Consider the following 17,232-nt stretch of genomic DNA (forward strand, 5'->3'; position numbering starts at 1 on the left):
TTCGATCCCCGGTGTTTCTCTCTCACATCGATGCTTCTCTCTCTCCCTCTCTCTCTAAAATCTATTTAAAAAACATTTTTTGGTCAGGATTATATATATATACACACACACACACACACACACACACAACACACACACACACACACACACCTCTCTACATTGCAAGTGATTGCTGTTTCAAGCTGCTAAAATATTTTTTCTTTGGGAAAAAATACGGCTCTGAAAAAACTTAAGAGCCTGGCTCTGAAGATAAATCTCCTTGCATCTGAATCCCATCTCCACTAGCTGTGTGTCATTGGGCAACTCATCTCACTTCTGGCCTCAGGCTCCTCTTCCAGCAAACTGAGGTAAACTTCACAACAACCCTGGAAGACAGATGGCTACTAAAGGTAATGTGTGTAGAATGTGGAGCATGGAGCCCAGCTCAGTAAATGGCTGCTGTTATCTCTCCATAAGCAATGACCTACAGAAGCCCACTGAAGCCATCAACACTTTTAAACAAAGTCTATAAAAATAACTGATTTTTAAAGAACATTTGGAAAATACAGAAAGGTATGAATAAAAAAATCTTCCACCAGTACTATAAATAAAACCTCTACCAAACCAAAGGGAAGTCAAGTAAACCCTAGACATTTTTCCTCTAATAACTTTGAAATAGTGACCTCTGCTGGCCAGTGGAAACATGAGCTTTTCAACCAACTCTTCCTCAGTTGAGCAAGGGTTGAGTCAGCCAGGCTGGGTCCTTGTCCCTGGAACAAAAACCAGGTGTTGCACTGCAAGGGGTAGAAATCATCACAAGGGTTACCATCATGTAACTAGAATGTTAAAAAAATTAAAGGCTGGCCTTTCCATGTGCTCACCTAAGCAGAAGATTATTTTTTCAAACACCTAGTTCTCCTATTTTTAAAGTGCCATAATTGTATGCAAATGTTACAGCCAAAAAAACAATGCAAGGGCATTAAAAAAAATCAATCTTCCATGTAAGCCTCAGATTTTCCAGCATAAAAATCCAAAATCAGAAGTGGTGATAAATGTGTAGAAAACAGAGTGAAAAAGTCAGAATATGTCATTAAGAATATTGCACAAGCCTGGCCGGGCATGGCTCAGCGGTTGGAGCGTCGACCTAGGATCCAGGCGATCGGGGTTCGATTCCCGGTCAGGGCACATGCCCAGTTGCGGGCTTGTTCAATAACTCTCTTATCATTGATGTTTCTATCTATGTCTCTCCCCTCCTTTCCTCTCTCTGAAATCAATAAAGATGTATTTATTTAAAAAAAAAAAAAGAATATTGCACAAAGGGGACAAAAATATTTGGGAACACATGTCTGATTCAGGAGGGGTAAACAGCTACAAAGACAGCTTTAAAAAGCCCTGCAAACCCCCTACAGGTATGACCCAGAAATCCAATTAGGAAGCAGTCACCACCCTTTTCTTCAGGCAGAAATATGCTTGATGCTCAAGAGCCTATTGGCTGGGCTATTTAGACATGAAATACATTCCCAACTCTTAAGGTGGGAAGTAAAACCCGAGGTTGCAAACTGGCAGCCATAAGGCCATATAGTTTGGTTTGGCACTAGCTGTATATATATATATATATATATTTTTAATATATCTTTATTGATTTCAGAGAGAGGAAAGGAGAGGGAGAGAGGGAGAAAGAAACATCAATGATGAGAGAGTCATTGATCGAGCCCGCAACCGGGGCATGTGCCCTGACCGGGAGTCGAACCCCGATCGCCTGGATCCTAGGTCGATGCTCAACTGCTGAGCCACACCCGGCCAGGCACTAGCTGTATTTTTAAAAAATTAATTAGTTTCCAACACTTTAAAAATAGAGATTTCACATCAAAATCTGCATTTCTGCCTTCTTACAAACAAATGGAAGAGATTTAGCCATCCCGGGCCAGGACTCTCCCATGGCAACAATCAACCGGGGCCAAGCAGCAGCAGTCTTCCCTGGAGATGGGACAGGCGCTCTCCATAGGCTCCCTTCCCCATCCTGTTGGCCTCACGCATCACATCACCTGCCTGGCTCTTGTAAGCGTGTGGATGTGAGATCCCAGGTTTCTAACCTAAGGCACTGACACGAGTTCTATTCAGTTTAAACAAGTATTAACTGTGTGCAAGGTACTTATAGGCACTGGGGATACAAAGAATAAGACATAATCCTTGAATCTAAGGAACTCATAGATCACTGTTTCCAATGAGAGCAAGTGAACTGAAAAGGTAGAGAAGTGGTAAAGGCTAAAGTGATTAAAATTACTTTCTAGCTTTTTGACATGATATTCAGCTAACTACTTATTTAGTCTTCTTTTCTAATGCATGCGCTTAAGGGTATAAATTTCCCTCTAAGCCTGGTATTAGCTCTACCTCAAAAGTTTCAACAGGTATTTTTATTATAACTCTTTTAAAAACATTTTTTCTAATTCCCACCTATGTGATTTCTTCTTTGACCTTTGGGCTATTAAAGGTTTCTTAATTTCCAAATACATGAAATGTTCTAATTTTTATTTTAAATTGATCTCTATCTTAATTACCTTACAATCAAGATGCTCTATATGATTTCAGTCTTTTGAAATTTGTTGAGACTTGCTTTGTGGACCATCAGGTGGCTGGATTTGTGAATGTTTAATGTGAGTTTGAAGAGAAAGCATGTTCTCCAGTTGTTGGGTGCAGTGTTCCTTGTGTGTCCATTAGGTCATGTTTGCTGATCATGTCATTCCAATGTTCTACCTCCTTACTGATCTCTAAAACTGGCTTGTTCTATCAGTTACTGAGAGATGTGTAAAATATTTTTATTTAATTATAGCTTTTGTCTATTTCTCCTTGTAAGTAGTTCTATCAGTTTTTGTTTTACTTGTTTTTTCTTAAGGTATAACATGTATAAAGTACATAAAACTTACATATACATTTTAATGAATTTTATGTATAAACCCAAACAATCCAAATCAAGATATATTATTTCCTAGCACTTCAGTTTTCTTCATGTTCTTCCAAGTCAGTATGCTTCCCCTCACTCCACTATAACTTTTCTGACTGAGGGTGATAACATTAAGTTTTACCTGTTCCTGACATGTTATATAAATGCAATCATACAGTATACATTCTTTCCTGTCTGGCTTCTTTTGCTTGATATTATGTTTATGAGCTTCATTTGTGTTGTTGCAAATAGCGGTAGTTCATTCTTGTGATTGTTATGTAAACTTCCATGTAAAAGTATAGTACAATTTATCTATGCTACTACTGATGGACATTTGAATTGTCTCCAATTTGGGGTGTTAACCAAAAGAGAGGGTTATGCAGTAACAGAGAATAAAAAGATTTATCTGAGCAAAAAGAATTGCATTCCAAGAGTTACAAATTCAGGCAGCAACCAAATTGTGCTCTAAAGAGAACAAAGATGCAGGGTTTTATAGAAGTGAAATTTATAAGTGTGGTTCCCATTATGGTCCTTCATGCAAATAAAGGATCCTGGGTAGGTTAAGAGGAACTAATTAGTTCCAAAATGCAAATGAGAGAGGTAAAATCTACAAGGAGGAAATAAAGTTCGTATGTGTCCACTTTTTTCTTTTTTTAGCAGCACTTGTTCCAGGATGTTTATGGCTGGGCACTGAGCTGAGTTTAGCAACAGTTGGTCAGCAACTTAGCAGAGGCTCTGAAAATTAAGGCACAAGGTGTGCATAGGCCCTATTTTCTCCTGACTTTAAGTGACTCTCTTAGCAATGCTTTTTCCATTTTATTCTCTCTATTATCAGGGGCTATTGTGAAAAATCCTGCTATATGCATCCTTAGAAACATGACTTTTGATGGATACATACACTCATTTCTCCTGGGCATATACCAATTAGTGGAATTGATAAGTTTTAGGGTAAACATAGGTTTAGCTTTAGTAGATATTTTCCGTTTGTTTACTCCTTCCAGCAATTACGTAAGTTCTAGTTGTTCATCAACACCTGTCATTGTCAGTCTTTATTTTTCACCTTTCTGATGAGTGTGCAGTGGTATCTCAGTACAGCTTAAATTTGTATTTCCTTAGTAACTAATGGTGCTGAATGCCAACTTCTCTTATAAGCCATTTGAATACCCTGTTTTGAAATGTCTATTTGTCTTTTGCACATATTGGTTTAATGTACTTTGAGACTATGCTATTAGGTACATTAACATTTAGAACTGCATCTTTCTCATGAATCAAATCTTTCATTATTCTGAAGTGCCCCTCTTTCTCTCTAATAAGGCTCTTTTGCCTTAAAGTATACTTTGTGAAAACACACACAACTCTGCCAGCTTTCTCTGAGTGTTTGCATGTTTATCTTTTCCTATCCTTTGTTTTTCAAAACATGTATCTTTATGTTTTAGATGTGGCTCCTATTAATAGCAAACAGTTGGATTTTGTTTTCTATTTAGTTTAATGATCTTTGCTTTTTTATTGGAACAATTAGTCCATTAATATTTAATGTAATTACTGATACATTTGGGTGTATATCTACATCTTACTATGCGTATTTTCTTTGTCCTGCCTATTCCAGATTTCTTTTTCCTTCCTACATAAAGTTTTTTTTAATTAACTTTTTATTCCCTCCTTCCCTTGTCTTAGCTTGAAATTTTACTGTTCTTTTAGTGGTTACCCTTAAGTTACAATGCACACCTTTAATATATCAGAATTTACTGTTGGCACTTTTACTCTTCCCAGAAAATGTAAAGACCTTAGGATACTTTAATTCTCAAATATTGATTTATATGCTGTTGTGTTTTATACTTTAATTCTCTCTATATTAAAAACCTCACCAGACATTATTGTTTCATAAGTCAGTGTTCATATTTACCTTTTTTTGTTCTTAATCTCCTCCTACTTCTTTGATTGTCCTTCCTTCCTCTCTCTGAAAAAAATACCTTTATAAATTAGGTTTCATGTAGTGTGACTTATTAATGAAATCTCACAGCTTTTGTTTTTCTGTAAATGTTTTTAATTCCCCACCGTTTTTGCATATTAATCCTGGGTATGGAATTCTAGGTTAGTAGATTTCTTTCAGCACTTTAAAATTCTCATTCCATTGTCTTCTATTGTTTTTACTGATCATTTGAAAGTGTTCTTTTTTTCTTCTCTGGCTGCCTTGAAGATGTTGTCTTCGGTTTTCAGAAATTTTACTGTGATGTACATTAGTGTGCATTATCTGTACTTGTCTGTTTAGGATTCAAAGAGATTTTTCAATCTGTGGTTTGATGTCTCATCAATTGTATAAAGTCCTCTGCTATTAAATCTTCAAAATTGTTTATGTCCCAATTTCTCAATGAGTATGCTTATTATTTTCCTAATTATAGTAACAAAAATAGAAACCAATTAAAAACTCAAACATCAGTGCAATGCTAAAATTATGTTAGACTTAAGGATACAATAAATACTATGTAGGCAAAAAAAATGATCATTAGTTAAGAACAGCCATAGCATAGTTAAGAGCAGACATTTAGTTAAGGATAAGTAGATAGTCACTTAAATAGAAACATATTCATGATATATTCTTCAGTCCGTGGGCCAACACTATAACCACTGAGCCAAACCAACTAGGGCATTTATGATATATTTTTATGTTTAAAAAAAGGTTAAAGAGACATGTAGGCAAATAACCCCATTTTGTTATGTATTCACATTTGTAAGTAGAAGTGATCCCCACGATAAATCTAGTTACCTTCTGTCAACAAAGTATTATTGACTGTAATTAAAACATTTTCATGGCCCTAAAGTCTTGTGCACATTGGGCCCCTTGTGGTTAGTGGAATAGTCAGGCCCTACACAACATGAAACCTTCTGTAATAGCAACTATGTTCTTTTAACAGGGTTTCCAGTGCACGTGTCCATGAGTGCAGAGCAGAGGAAGAGCATTTGGCTTCTCATCTTATGATGGAAAACAAACTCTCCACCATCCAGAATGCCTGATCTGCTGGGAGATAAGAGTTAAACTTGGGTTTTGCCTCCACAACATTCAAGCCAGACTTTTCCTGGCTGAACCGACCCCAAATCCTGTAGCCCTGACATTGGCTAAGAAACAACAACCAGCCCTGCCAGCGTGTCTCTGTGTTGAGTGTCTACCTATGAACCATGAGGTCATAGTTTCATTCCCTGTCAAGGCACATGCCTGGGGTGCAGTTTCGATCCCTAGTAAGGGGTGTGCAGGGGGCAGCCAATCAATGACTCCTTCATCATTCATGTTTCTATCTCTCTCTCCCTCTCCCTTCCTCTCTTTGAAATCAATAAAGACATTTTTTAAAAAAAAAAAAAAAGAAAGAAAGAAACAACAACCAGCAGCATTTGTCAGAATTTGAGTATGTATGTTAAACATTGATAATAATATGGCAAATGCATTTTGAGAAATTATGAAAGTAAAAAAGGACAGGTAAATGTGGAAATCATCAAAGAATAAAAAGATAAGCAAACATCTAGAAATGAAAAGAAATATGAGAAAGGGACCCTTTCCTGCAGCCTCTCAGCACTGAATTCATGCCAATGGACTGTGTTTCTAAGGGACATCACTGGCCCTGACATGGTGACAGCTGAGGCAGGAGGATGGGCAGGGTGGTGGAGTACCTTGGTGGAGAGTGCTATCTCACTAAGCTCTAATCCCTGAAAAGTGGAAACTAAAAGCAAGAAAACAGAAAAATTCTCTTCTTGCTTTGAAATGAAACAAGTCAGTGGGAAGAGACAAAATAAATTATGGACAGTCTGGGGAGGTGAGGCTGCAGGTGGGAAGGACAAGATAGGTGATGCAGAGAGCCTTGTTCTATCCACCCACAGATCCCCTCATCACCATTAAGCATAATATTCAAATAGAAAAACAAATGAAAAAAACACTGCTGGAAGATGACATACTTGCTAAGCTGATTGATCCCACCGTATGAAAAATATATAAAGGGGGAAAAGCCCACCAATACCCGCGTCTCCATCCTTGTATACACAGTTTCATTCTCAAAAAACAACTGGGGGCAGCCAGACTTCACATGGAGAGGAAACTGCAGGAGCAGGAAGATAAAAATAAAAGGAAACATCTTAGCAGCATTTGTAAGCCTCTAAGTCTGTATGAAGTATGGGGCAGGCAGAACAGAGGTGGAACCTGAAGCCTAAGCAGGTATATATATATGCATGTATCATAATCTATCATCTGTAGAGGGGGTGTGTGTGTGTGTGTGTGTGTGTGTGTGTGTGTGTGTGTGTGTGTGTGTATGCACGTGTGTTCAGGTGCTACTGTTCTAGACTGGAGAGGCAACTCTAATCCCCTCACCCCTAACTCCTTTCATCCAAGTATCTTCCTCTCCTCTGGAGAGATCTGGAACCCTTTTTGTCCTAGGGATCTGCATCTGAGATCCTGTGTCCAGGTGAAAAATAAAAGTTGGAAAATATATTTGAGGATCATTCTCTCCAGTCCTAGATGCTATGATTTGATAAGTTCCTTATATATTAAGATATTAAACCCTTATATAATATATGGCTTGCAAATATTTTCTCCAGTTTTGTGGAGTGACCCCTTTTTGTTGATTATTTCTTTTAGTTTAATGCTAATCTTTTCTATTGTGTTCTTATTCTTTTAAAAAAATATATCTTTATTGAGTTCTGAGAGAAGAAAGGAGAGAGAAAAAGAGAGCTGAAATATCAGTGATGAAAGAGTCATCATTTATTGACTGCCTCCTGCACACCCCCAACTGGGGATCAAGCCCACAACCCAGACATGTGCCCTGACCCAGAACTGAACCGTGATCTCCTGGATCATAGGTCGATGCTCAACCGCTGAGCCACGCTTGCTGTCCTTAGTCTTTATTTCATTTATTTCTGCTCTAATCTTTATTACATCTTTTCTTCTGCTAACTTTGGAATCAGTCTGTTCTTTTTGTAGCTCTTTGTTAGGTTGTTTTTTGAGATTTTTTCTTTTTTCTTGATGTATATGTGATAATTATAAATTTACTCAGAACTGCTTTTGCTACATCTCATAAGATTTGATGTGTTTTGTTTCCATTTTTGTTTGTTTCAAGATATTTTGGGATTCCCCCATTGGTTGTTCAGGTATTCATTAATTTCCATGAATTTCTTAATGTTTTTGTAATCTTCCCATTATTGATTTCCAGTTTCATACCATTGTGGTAGGAAAAGATACTTGATATACTTTCTGTCTTCTTGAATTTGCTGAGACTTGTTTTGTGGCCTAATGTATGATGTATACTAGAAAATGTTTCATGTACACTTGAGAAGAAATATGTATTCTACTGCTCTTGGATGGAATGTTTTATTATATTTGTTTGGTCCATTTTATCTGTAGTTGTTCAAAACCAATGTGTCTTCATTGATTCTCTATTGGATGACAGATCCATTGTTTAGAGGGGGGCATAATGTTCCTAACTATTACGGCATTACTGTTTATTTCTTTGATTTTTTTAGCACTTGTTTTACATACTTGAGGTACTCTGATGCTAGGTGCATAAGTATTTACAACTGTTATGTCCTCTTGATGAATTAACTCCTTTATCTTTCTTTATTGACATTCTTTGTCCCTTCAGATAATTTTTAGCTTAAAGCCTATTGTTTATGATATAATTATAATTATCTTACCTTCTTTAGGTTACCATTTGCTTGAAATATCTTTTCCAATCTCTTCACTCTGCCTACAAGTGTCCTTAAAATTAAAGTGAATCCCTTGGACCTTTTTTTTTTTTTTTTTTTTTAATTCACTCAGCCATTCTGTCTTTTGATTAGAAAATTTAATCCATTTATAATTGAAGTATTGGTAAGTAAGGACAGGTATTGTCACTTTTAAATTGTTTTCTGAATCTTATGAAAACCCTTTTTTCCCCTTGTTTCTTCTCTTGCTGTCTTTAAATGTATCTTTTTGATTTTCTGTGATTCCTCTTTCAGTGATTTGATAACTTTTTGTGGTGGTTTGCCTTGACACTGCCATAATGTTTGTGTATTCACTCCAGGTTTTTCCTTTGTGGTTACTGTGAGGCTTACATAAAATATATTATCTTATTGTAAGCTAACTTTGATAGCACACAGAAACTTTATACTTTTATCTTCCCATCTCATTTCAGGGTATTGATATAATTTACATCTTTTTCATATATGTGTCCAATACCAAATTATTGAGTTATTGTTATTTTTAATGTTTGATTTTTAACCTTTAATCTATAGTTGTAAATTATTTACACATGTACTTACCTTTCCCAGTGAGATTTTTTTTTTACATTCATATGGTTATATGATGTTAATTAACATCCTTTCATTTCAGTTTGAAGTACATCCCTTTGCAGTTCTAATAAGGCAAGTCTAGTACTGATAGGCATGCATAGATGTTTCTAAAATGCTGAGTTTTGTGTACACTGTTATTTCAATGAGAGTATATTCACACTATTCCACTTTAAAAAAAACTTTTAAAAGTCATGTGTACAAACTATATTTCTAAGAGTAGTAGTTTTATATGTTAATTATTAGTGTTATTCCAGGAATAAATGTGTTCATCATATCCTGCTGTATTTGACACATTCTGCAAAGGCACACGAGTCAAAGATATTTCTAAGAATGGTAGCTATAGGTATGAATACAGTGTTATTTCAGAGAATAAACGTGTTCAACAGATTGCACTTCATTTAATACACTTTGAAAAATACATATGTATAAAAGACATTAAGAATGTTAGTTATATATGTGAACATATATATGAATAACTGCAGTGTTATTTCATTGAAAGAATGTGTTCACCAGTGGGTGGTGCATGGGGTACACTATGTAGTGTCACATGTATAAAAGATATTTCTATGGGTTATAAAACTGCATTGTATCTAGGTAATGTTACTCCTGTGAAAGATGTGATCACCACACTGTGCTGCATTTAATACAATATGTAATCATGCAAGCAAGTATAAGACATGTTTCTAAGAATGTCTGTTGTATCTCTACATAATAGCAGCGTGTTTTCATTGACAAAATGTGTTCACCATACTGTGATGCATACAATCCACTATGTAAAATCACTTGAATAAAATATATTTCTAAAACCAATACAATTTAATTGGATTTGGGTCATTATCGCAGTGAATAATGTGATCACTACAGGCCTTGGTTGAATACACTCTCTAGTGCACATATATAAAAGATCTTTCTCAAAATGCTAGTTTTATCTATAAATAAACACAATGTTATTTCATCCAAAGAATGTGTTCAGCTTGTAATAAACTATGTAATGTCACATGCATAAGAAAATTTCCATGAATGATAAAATTCCATTGGGTCCAGGTAGTGCTATTTCAATAAAAGAATGTGTTCACCAAGTGTAATGCAATATTAAATGTGTAAAAAAGTGTAATGCAAATATTAAAAAGCAATATTATAAAAAGTTATTAGACATTGCCATAATTATGAGTTTGGAAACTGTAGAATATGATCTGTACTTATCACTAAATAAAAATTAATGTTCCTAGTCTGTTGTGCAAAGGCAGTTTCAGCTTGTCTATAATTCTCTTCCAATTCAACATGGGTGGATCACTTCCCATATCTGCACAATCCAGGCTCCACAAGTCATCAGTAAGGAGCCCAGAATTATAATCCATCACCTTCAATTATTAGGAAGCAATGTTCCAAGTCCAACATGACATTTCCATGCCTCAGAAAATGGGTAGAATGAAGAAGAGAAACACTGATATACATGTTCCCTTTCTGATCTTTTCTTAACTAGTTCAACAGCATTTCTAATTGTTTATAATTACCCTAATGGCAATTTCTTAAAAATGGATCTACATGTCTGAGCATTAGAGATGTCCATGAAGCATGTGTCAACATATGGTCTTCGGCACCAATTCAATGCCAACAGGAATCCCCAATTTGAGGGTTCAGTGAAGGAGACTTTATTCAGTGCAATTGTGATACAGCACAGCTGCAGAGCAGCACAGTTGTGAGATAGCTCAATAGTGTTACAGCTCTATTACACAGCATGTGGAACAGCATGTGGTGGGGTGGCACCTGGGTGATGCGGCCCTCAGGAGAGGCCCCCCACCAGCATAACACTGCTCTGATCTGCTCCACTCTGGTCCCCTGAGATGTTGTTGGTGTTTCAGCTCCAACTAGAGAAACTCAGTCTTCAGTCTTTGGCGAAAAGGAAAAGTGCACTCCCCCAGCCAGAGGGGAGCTAACTTACATAGAGAAGTGCCCACCGCAGGCCCCTGATTGGTCTGTTTTCCTGCAAATGAGTACACCAGATCCTTGCAGTTGGATTGATCCAAAAAGAACCATCTTGATTGATTGGAGTGGAGCTGCTTAGATTGGTCAGTGAAGATGCTAATAGAGGGATATAGATGCAAAGCTCTGATTGGACAAGAAAACTCTCAGTCCTATTGGTGAAATAGGATTCCAGGAACTCCTTTATGAGGGCTGGCTCAGACCGCAGGAACACAGAACAGGGAGGCAGTTCTGTGTGGGAGGCAGGCAGCTTAGTGTGGGCTTCTTCCTAAAGCCTGTCCTGCATGAGAGGCCCTTGTTTAGCAACAGCTGCTAGGCTCTATCTATGAAGCTGAGCCCAGTTAGCCACCAGAAGCCCTTCTCAATAACTACATTCATTCTTGGGGGGCAACATATGTAAAAAAAAGTCTGTATGTAGCATAGTAGTTGTTGTATGACTCATTTATACTAAATTTTTATAAATGCTTATGTATACGTGTATAGAAAAAGGTATGTAAATTAGTTATAAAACAATCTGTTACCAGTGGTTATTTGCTAGGGATTCAGTGGCAGAATAATATGGCTTTGCACTTTGTTTATTATATATTTTGTATATACTTTGTAAATAATATAATTCTATATTATTTGCATTCTTTTTATGATTAGCATATACTTTATTAATAGAAAAATAATGAAGTTGAATTTTCAAGGAGGTAAAAAATGAGAATACTGTGAGAAAAATATTATTAGAATGTTAATTGTATAGGTGTATAGAGAGAGTTACCTCTATGAAATAACATGTGTTCACCACACTATTCTGCATTTAATGCACATGTAGAGCCACATGTTTAAATGTTTCTAAGAGTAATAAAATTTTTTATGTCCAGTTGATGTTATTTCAGTTAAACAATGTGTTCACCACATCTGTTGCATTTCATGCCCTATGTAAATGCTTGCATATAAAAGATATTTCCAATGATTCAGATTTTATATATGAACAAATATAGTGTTATTTCAGTAAAAGATGATTTTCACAATATATGTATATGAGCTTTGTGAAGGTGCATATAAAAAAGTGTTCTTCAGAATGCTAGTTTTATATATGGATAAGCACCATGTTATTTCATTGAAAGAAAACATTCACTACATTTGGTGGATGGCTCACACTCTATAATGTGACATTTATAATACATGTTTCTGGGAGTGATATAACTTCCTGTGTCCAGGTCATGTTATTTTGATGAAAAAATGTGTTCATCGCATATGCTGCATTTAATACACTATGTAAAGAAACATATACAAAAAGATGTTTCGAATGGTGCTAGTTGTGTATGTGAATAAGAGCAAATGTTATTTCACTGAAAGAATATATTCACCACATTAATATGCATTTAAAATATTTTGTGTTTAACATTTAAAATATTTTGTGTACAAAAGATGTTGCTAAGAATATTTATATATATTAACAAGTACAGAGTTACTTTACTGAGAGAATGTTTAGCACATTTTGGTGCATGGAATACACTACCAAGTCACATGTATAAAAGATGCTTCTATGAGTAATAAAATTTAATTGTGTCCATGTGGTGATTTTTCCTTGGGGGGGAAGTATTTGCCACATATGTTGCATTGAATACACTTTGAAAAGGCACCATATATACTCTCACCAGCTCTCACTTGCACACACGCAAATTCATTCTGTCCTTGTGACCCTTTTCCTACACTTTCCTCTTCTGCATAACTGGAGGAACCCCTCTCTCTGCAAGGTGCCTTCTGGGGACCCAGGTCCAGCCCTCCACTGCCACCGTTGCCTGAGGGAAGCGAGAAGAGGTCTCACCAGGAGAAAATGCCGGAGTCACCACTAGGGGAGAGTCCACTTCCCACCCATTCACCCATCCCCATCCCCCTGCCCCATTAACAATGCAGCACGTTTTTGCAAAGTGGTACAATAAAAAAGACTATGTCTTCATCAAATTTTGTGTTGAAAACAATGAAGATGTTAATATAAATTTTGAAAAATCCAAATTTACATTCAGTTGTCTTGGAAAAAGTGATATTTTAATCATTTCATTGAAACTGATACAAATGATTCCAAGCATAAAAAGACAGATTAATTTTATGTTGTTCAGGAAAAGAAGAATCTGGCCAGTCATGGCCAAGGTTAACAAAAGGGCAAAGTTTAATTGGCTTAGTATGGACTTTAATTGGAGAGACTGGGAAGGTGATTCAAATGAAGACGTGTCTGATTTTGATTGTTTCTCTGAGATGATGAACATGGGTGCTGATGAGGGCTCAGGTTGACCAGAGTAGATGAAGCAGGTGATGATTCACAAGACAGTGATGATGAAAAAATGCCAGATCTGTAGTAAGGAATGTTGTCATCACCAGATTTTGAGAAAGAGAAACAACTTCTCTGCAAGGCTTCATAATTGAGAGGATTCCTGAATTTATAGCTCTAAAGGCAGATGCTGCATTTGCCTCCTTTAATCCATTTTTCAACCTGTTTGTTTTCTTAAAGGCTTCCCTAAGGCTTGTTATGGACCACTGTATGGGGGCAATTTTAAGTCAGCTAAGGCAATGGCCTTATGTACAAATATTTCCCAGACTTCCATAATGCTGTTAAGGTCCTAGGCAATTGATACAGTAGTTGTGATGAATAAAAACATTTCACCTAAGTCTCCTTTGCTTCATAAATAACATAGATGCTGACGTGATAGGAAGCTCTTGGCTCACACAAAAAAATAAGTTTTAGATTTTAGAACAGGAACTCAAACTGGCTGAAACAAATTGGTTGATACCTTAAGCTGGCAAATTATTGCTCCTCTGGTATATTCTTCAGGGTTTTTCCACTAAAGGTTTATTTCGAAAAAATTTACTTCACATTATTGTACATAACTGACCACTTCTCAGTGTTTCAGATGTATCTTAGCTAAAACTAGTGAATCCCCTAACTTAGATGGTTTTTAAAGTCTGCACACTTGGTATTGTTTGACCCTTAAACTTTTAGGTCTCTCAGCATGGAGAATGAAGAAAGGTTGTACATTGTTGCTTGTGAGTTTGTACATTTAGACCAAATCTGTATTTTCACTGTAAGTATGGCAAATGAGTGAAAAAATGTGTTAATGCACCATTAAACTTTTTATTTCTTTTTTTGATTCAGCTTGTACCAGGGCTGAAAACCTCAACTTATGTTCATAGCAGTCGGGATTTTTAAAATGTCTGCATTCTTGGTTCTTTTGCTAATAAAAAAAAAAATTATTGAATTTATTGGGGTGACATTGGTTAATAAAATAATATAGGTTTCAAGTGTACAATTCTATAATACATCACCTGTATATTATATTGTGTGTTTACCACCCAAAATTAAGTCTCCTTCTGTCACCATTTATCCCCCCTTTACCCTCTTTTACCTCCTCCCACCAACTTTCCCTCTAGGAATCACCATACTGTTGCCTGGTCTGAGTTTTTTCTCTCTTAATCTCTTCATCTTTTTCACCTAACCTCTCTCTCGTTTGACAACTGTAGGTCTGTTCTCTGTATCTCTGAGTCTCTTTCTATTTTGTTTGTTTATTTGGTTCATTAGATTCCGCATATAAGTGAAATCATATGGTATTTGTCTTCCTCTGACTGGCTTATTTCTCTTAGCATAGTACTTTCCAAGTCTATCCTTGCTGTCACAAAAGGTCAGATTTCCTTCTTTTTTATGGCCCAGTGGTATTCCGCGGTGTAAATGCACCACAGCTTTTTAATCCAGTCATCTACTGATGGGCACTTGGGCTGCTTCCAAATTTTGGCTATTATAAATAATGCTGCAATGAAAATAGGAGTGCATATATTCTTTCAAATTAGTGTTTGAGTTTCCTCAGACATATTCCCATAAGTGAAGTCACTGGGTCATAAGGCAGATCCATTTTTAATTTTTTAAAGAAAGTCCATATTGTTTTCCACAGTGGCTACAACAATTGGCATTCCCAATAGGGCATGAAGGTTCCCTTTTTTTCACATCCTTGCCAACACTTGTTTGTTTCTGTTTAAATTTCTTTTTTTTATCACCTTTTATTTCCTCTATGACCTCTACCGCCTCCACCCATCCCCCTCCACCCCCACAATCCCCACACTGTTGTCCATGTCCATGAGTTCTCTCTTTTTTTTGCTCCATTCCTCCACCCCCCCAAAACTCCTCCCAACCCGAGCTGTCTGCTTGCTCTCTATCTATAAGTATGTGTCTGTTTTGCTTGGTAGTTCAGTTTGCTCATTAAATTCCACATATGAGTGAAATCACATGGTACGTGTCTTTCTCTGACTAACTCATTTCACTTCGCATAGTGTCCATCCATGCTGTTGTTGCAAAGGGTAAAATTTTCTTCCTTTTTACAGCAGAATAGTATTCCAGGGTGTAAATGTCCCACAGTTTTTTTATCCACTCATCCACTGATGGACACTTGGGCTGTTTCCAGATCTTGGCTATTGTAAATAGCACGGCAATGAACATATATTCTTTTGAATTAGTGTTTTAAGTTTCTTTGAATAAATTCCCAGAAGAGGAATCACTCTGTCATAAGGCAATTCCATTTTTTAATTTTTTTGAGGCAACTCCATACTGCTTTACACAGTGGCTGCACCAATCTGCATTCCCACTACCAGTGCATGAGGGTTTCCTTTTCTCCACACCCTCACCAACACATGTTTTTTGAGTTATTGATGGTAGCCATTCTGACTGGTGTGAGGTGATATCTCATTGTGGTTTTAATTTGCATTTCTTTGATAATTAGTGATGTTCAGCATCCTTTCATATGTCTATTGGCCATCCGTATGTCCTCTTTGGAGAAGTGTCTATTCAGGACTTTTGCCTATTTTTTTAATTGGATTGTTGGGGGAGGTATTGAGTTTTATAAGTTCTTTATAAATTGTGGATATTAACCCCTTATCAGATGTATCATGTCCTCCCATTAAGTGGTTTGTGTTTTCATTTTGTTGATGGTTTCCTTTGCTGTGCAAAAACTTTCGTTTGATGTAGCCGCATTTGTTTATTTTTTTTTGTTTCCCTTGCCTGGGGAGATGTATCAGAAAAAATATTGCTATGAGAAATGTCTGTGATTTTACTGCCTATATTTTCTTTTAGGATTTTTATGGTTTCAAGTCTAACATTTAAGTCTTTAATCCATTTTGAGTTTATTCTTGTATGCGGTGTAAGAAGGTGGTCAGTTTAATTTTTTTGCACATATCTGTCCAATTTTCCTAACACTATTTATTGAATAGACTCTCGTTAGTCCATTGTTTTTTTTTTTGTTTTTTTTTTGGCTCCTTTGTCAAATTAATTGACTATAAAGGCATGGATTTATTTCTGGGCTCTCTGTTCTGTTCCATTGATCTATGTCTGCTTTAATGCCAGTGCTATGCTGTTTTTTTGTTTGTTTGTTTGATTTTATTTTTTTATTGATTTCAGAGAGAGGGAGGGAGAGAGAGAAAGAGATAGAAACATCAATGATGAGAGAGTCATTGATCAGCTGCCTCCTGCACGCCCCCCGCTGGAGGATCAAGCCCAAAACCTGGGCATGTTCCCTAACCTGGAATCAAACTGGGATCTTCTGGATCATAGGTCAATGCTCAATCTCTGAGCCATGCCAGTCGGCCCAGTACTATGCTGTTTTGATTACTATGGCCTTGTAGTATAGTTTGATATCAGGTAGACTAATTCCTCTAACTTTGTTCTTCTTTCTCAAGATTCCTGTTGCTATTCAGGTATTTTGTGTTCCATACACATTTTTGAAACATTTAATCTAGCTATGTGAAATACTCCATTAGTATCTTGATAAGAATTGCATTGAATCTGTAGATTGTTTTGGGAAGTATGGACATTTTATTTCATTAATTCTTCCTATCCATGAACACAGTATATGCTTCCATTTATTTGTATCTTCCTCATTTTCTTTCTTCAGTGTCTTATAATTTTCTGAGTGCAGGTCTTTTAGATTCTTGGTTAAATATAGTCCTAGGTATTTTATTCTTTTTGAAGCAATTGTGAATGGGATCATGTGTTTTTT

General features: G+C 36.3%; 1 pseudogene; it reads left to right on the forward strand.

Moving 5' to 3' along the window:
- Positions 1 to 13,108: 13,108 nt before the first annotated feature.
- Positions 13,109 to 13,554, forward strand: LOC107531364 (prostaglandin E synthase 3-like; annotated as a pseudogene).
- Positions 13,555 to 17,232: the final 3,678 nt, after the last annotated feature.

The sequence above is a fragment of the Miniopterus natalensis genome, chromosome 2 (genome assembly GCF_054644295.1).
Source record: "Miniopterus natalensis isolate mMinNat1 chromosome 2, mMinNat1.hap1, whole genome shotgun sequence".
Classification (NCBI taxonomy): domain Eukaryota; kingdom Metazoa; phylum Chordata; class Mammalia; order Chiroptera; family Miniopteridae; genus Miniopterus; species Miniopterus natalensis.